The sequence below is a fragment of the Tigriopus californicus genome, chromosome 5 (genome assembly GCF_007210705.1).
Source record: "Tigriopus californicus strain San Diego chromosome 5, Tcal_SD_v2.1, whole genome shotgun sequence".
Classification (NCBI taxonomy): Eukaryota; Metazoa; Arthropoda; class Copepoda; order Harpacticoida; family Harpacticidae; genus Tigriopus; species Tigriopus californicus.
Genome location: NC_081444.1, coordinates 13,763,409 through 13,768,607, shown reverse-complemented (window position 1 = coordinate 13,768,607; position 5,199 = coordinate 13,763,409).

Genomic DNA, 5,199 nt, shown 5'->3' with positions numbered 1-5,199 from the left:
GCTTGGCATGATCAGACAAAACTTGCACTTGCTAAACATGCCACATCGTTGGAATTCGTTGAATACCCACCTAACAGGGTTCTTATCAAAAGGTAAGTCAGCTTTCGCCATATCTTTCATGATTTCTTATTTGATATTACAAAAACTGTAACCATCAATGGAGATGATACCACTGGAGTAAAAGAAACCATACTCTTTTACTATCATTTTTGACATTTCATTCATTGATTAATAAATTTTGTATTTTTAAACCCTATGAAGAAGTTTTTGAAAAATACACCGGGTGCACCATATCATTATCTGCATATTGATTTTAATGGCATTAATGAAGTTGAACTCATTTGTATTGAGTCGGAGAGCTTGAGATATAAGATTAAAATAGGAAGGTATTCCTCAAAGAATTATATTTCACAAATTTTAACGGCCATGCAGGGCTTAATTCTGGAGACAAAGTTGCCGAAAATCTTCTTTATGAACCGATTGCCCCCCGTAGCCCATGCCTCACCAACTGAAGCCTCCAGATTACCCACAATGTTGCGGATGGTGGCAGGCACAGGCCTTGGTCTCCACATGCCCCCAGACGCTGAAATCCGAGGGATTCAGGTTGGGGTTGCTTGGGAACCAAACCAATTTCCACCAAAATCCTGTGGAGCCCAACCTTTGTTCAAGGTGGGCCTGGATGTGGAGAAAACCCTGGTGGCAGTACGGAGCCTATAAATGATGTAACCGTGGTGCGGTGGATGTCAAAACTATTGGAAATTTTGATGGTGATCTCACCTTTGCCAAGTTTAACCACAACCCTCTTTAGCACTTCGTTCATTTTGAAGAGGCTGATTGTCTATCTTTAAATTTTTTAAACCGTTAATATGCTCGAAAATGATTATTAATGCTCACATACAAGTTATGTCTTAATGAAGAAAAATTAGCCAGACCTCCAATTGACGCGGTTACCTGGTGCCACAAACAAGTCTATACGATAACATAGCGCACCCGGTATAATTATGAGTATTTCTGCCGGATGAATTGTTATTCTTGATTTTCGACGAGTTTATAAACCGATGGAACAGGAAAAAAGGTGTATACGCATGCGTTGACAAAACCAACCAACTTGATTTGAGACATTTTTCTATGTAAAACCTTGGTTGGATGAGCAAATACCGTACATATGGTAACTAGAAGTATGTAAGTAGTCTGAAAACTATGCCATCATCATGTCTCAAATGCACCACATGTCGAATCTTTATTCCGTTGCAAAATGGAAAACCTCGTCATCTTTTTGATAAAAATGCCCTTCAGATGAAAATCAAATCGATAAATCATGCAAAAAAATAACTCATGGACTTACTTATTCAACACACTGAAATTCATGAAGTGTTTTGCTTGTTATCCCTTCTTCAACAAATGAATCTTTTCTACATCTTTTTACCCCGGATCCTAACTTTTAAAGGACTGACTTGCATCCAATATAAGACTACTTTCAGATGACGTTTGTGATTGTTACTCCGAAACGAAGAGAGATCGATATTTGGTGTTGGGACTCTATTTCATGTTCGCCCTCACGCCATTGGTCATGACTCATTACTTCTACAAAGACCTTGTTCCCTTCCAAATCGAACTACTACTCTGCGGAACTAACCTCTACACGTGCGCATTAGGTTATTATCCATTGATGCTCTTCGCCATCTTTGCCATTCTCAATCACTACATACTCCTCTTCAACAAGATTCTGACCCATTTCAATCGGCGGATCCAAGGCTTATTGGCTAATACCAACTCGGAAACCGATTTGCCCATTCTTCTTAATGATGGAGTGAAACTGGTGAAAGCATTGTCAAGTCTCGATTCCGCATTTGGCAAACTACTTTTTGTAGAATCGGCTCTCTGACTTCTAACTGAGACTTTTGGTATCTACTTTGGCACGTTGGTTTCCAAGTCAATCACGGAAGCTAATATATATACATTTTTCGTTGGATCTACCTTTGTGCTTTTGGGGGTTCAAGGATTTGCTCGGTTTTACATTTTGACCCAGAATGGACAAGCGTTAACACATACCATGAAGGAATGCCACGCTAATTTGAGTTTATTGGATATTCAATCGACGCGATTAACTCAAGTGCAAGAGAAGCAAATGAGGGTGACCTTGACCCGGTTCTCGCAATCTGCAGCTTGGAGGCCAATGGATTTGTTTGATTTGAGTCAAGCCTCGTTGTTAACGGTCCACTCTGCTATCATCACTTACTTGGTGGTGCTGATTCAATTCAAGGATGCAGAGACGGGATGAAATGAATTGCGAAAATGTTACAAATGTATTTGTTTTGGTTTTCAGACATAATCCAATCCAATTCATTACGTTTTGGTGACTATCTGCATAATAGTAAATCAGTGGGTTCTGAAAATAGATTTCGTCATTTTTGTATTCAATCACATTCCTGATGTTAACATTACTGATTGCCAATAAAAACTTTTAACAATAATCTGATAGATTGTTTATTTACCTAGAATTAATTGAGTAGTTACTTGCAACATCAAGTGTGACAAAATTGACGATTATTTATTTTTTTATTGCTTGCAACCACTCGAAAACACAATGTGAAGGGAATGTATTGGCGGAATGTTGAAATAAGGAAAACAATTTAAATATTGAAATCAATGCAGCTAGTAGAATGGAATAGAAAATAAAGCACAGACACAAAAACAGAAGTGTCCGTAGCTTATATCTGGACAGAGTAACGCTTTGATTTTCAAACTCTTTATTGATATTGTTAGCTTTTGGGTGACAAGGTATTGATCCTTAAGTGGAGCGTTTTGCTGTGCATGTTTTGGCGTAGAATGAATCTTCGTTTCACAAGACTTGACAATGTTTGACTCAACAGAGCCTTAACCCTTGTTCTAAAATGCTTTGTCAAAACCAGCAGTTTTCGATTTGGGTTTTCACGGGATTTATCAACTGCAAAAATATGAGATCCTTGGTAATATCAAAAATGTATTATCATTTTAGCCTCATTGTTATCACTGAAATTTCAAATAACGTTTGGTCTACTAACGAATTTGACTTGACAGTCCTTGAATCGCAAGTTTGATCGTAAATGCTCATCAAAAATTTGTCCAAATCTGACTTGAAAGATGTTACCGGATCAAGAACATGTACGTATTTGAAATAACTCGAGTTCTTGATTTAAGGACTTTAATTAAGAGAGGGAACAACGTTAAGAGAATTGATAAGCATGGTAAAGTGACGTAGTCAGACGCCTTACCCCCATTTACGCAGGCCTTAGCAAGCAAATGGCGAAAGGTACGTTGAAGTGGTTAGGCAATGAAGAATAAGTGGTTAATTGGGAGTCATTGTAGGGAGCGTTTAGTTTTCTTGTCACGAATCTCCGGAGGCGTTGGCGGTGTGACAGTATTCCCTACAAATATTGGAAGGAACCAAATTAAACAATGAGGGAGCCCGAGAAAGACGAGAAGTGGACTTCATTGTTCGAACTAGCCTGGATTCTCGAGGGCCTGAAGGTGCTCTCTAAACGCACATTAAGCCTCTCCAATCACTAGAATTGACCCTAAATCCTGGGTTGAGACAAAGCTCATGGATGCTTTTGAAGACGTACAGCATCAGATACCTTTGTACCTTCTCTGAACACTGTACAGTCCCAACTTTTTTAGTCTCTCTCAATATGAGAGCTCTCTCATTCCTCTGATGTTCTTAGTGAAACATATTTGATATTGCTCGACTTTTTGCATACCTGCATCAAATGAAGTATTTGGTGGTGAATTAGCATTAAAAAGTTGATGAAAACGTTGAGAAGGGGGAGGGGGGGGATTGGAGGCGGAGGCGTCGAATGGAAAGGTGATACCTTGTTTTACCTTGATACCTTGATATGTGTTTTCACTGCATTTCCATGTTGGGTTGGTCGGGTAAAAATATCAGCATTATAGCCTATTTTAGCCTTGAATAATTGATTTTGCCAACCATTTACTTATAGTCAAAAACGGAGGAAGGAAAATTACTTGCAATTGAAGTAGCTTCTTGTATTGTTGTTTTAGGCGAGATCGGTAAATACTCTCAAGGGTTACATCAGGCAAATTGAGATCCACCTGCTTAGCAAACATCTATGGCCTTTAGGTAAAGTCTGATCAATCGCAAAAGTCATTGGAACACCGGTAGATCCAATTCACGTTCAACCCCATACCGGGATTATGCTTTGACCAATGCCATGAAGATTTGTCAAGGCTCTTTGACTTGATTGGATATTTGGTCTTCGCCCTTATGCCCGGTTCAAGAGAAGCAAATGGCGTGTATCTTGAATCGGTTCTCACAACCCATGGCTTGGAGTCCAATGGGACTGTTTGATCTAAGTCGAGCCTCATTTGTGATCATTCATTCGGTGATGGTCACTTACTTGGTAAACCAGACCATCATGCCTAATAATGGTATTTATAACACCTTATTGTCCTTGGCCCGACATCCCTTCGGAGTATTGGCGGTCACGCACCTTTGTCCGGCTCCCGGGCCAATGCCATCAACGACGGGAGCTGACAAAAGATCTGTTCAATCTGGCCCATCCTCTACTTTGCAATAACCAAGAATTCCATCAATTACATTTACCTAACTGTGTTTGTACTGTCTGTGATTCCCCTCTTCCCTTTTTTTCATGTGCATTGAACCAATTCTAGTCATACTCATTGTGATATCACTTTCTAGTCGACTATTTTATTGTTTTTATCTTCTTGACATTTTTCTTGTTTTAATAACCAACCCCTGTATAATGTATATACATCATATTTTATTTTATAGTTATTTTTGCGCCATGACATGACCAAGAGTCGCAATAAAGCCTGACCCCAAGAGCAACAGGAGCTACAAAAAAACAAGGCAGCATGCCCATGTGGGGGAAAAAGAACTCAAGATGCAATAAATGAAGTCTCAGTTGGACGCACTCAGAATGTGGGAGAAGCTTCAGAAGGTGAAGATGGAGTCAAGCAAGTCAAAGTCATATGCACAAGTTGCAGCCTCAGCGGGGTGTGCCGATTTCCCTCGTCGGTCCCTTCAGCCCTGGTAGCTGCAGCGATTCCCCCGTGCACCCTGACGGGGGTGTCAGCACCCATCGGGCAAACATCCATGGCAAGCGCCACCGTGACAGAGCTGCTCATAGCCGTCTTGGCAAGACTAGCCAACGGGAGCTTACAATAATGACATGGAAC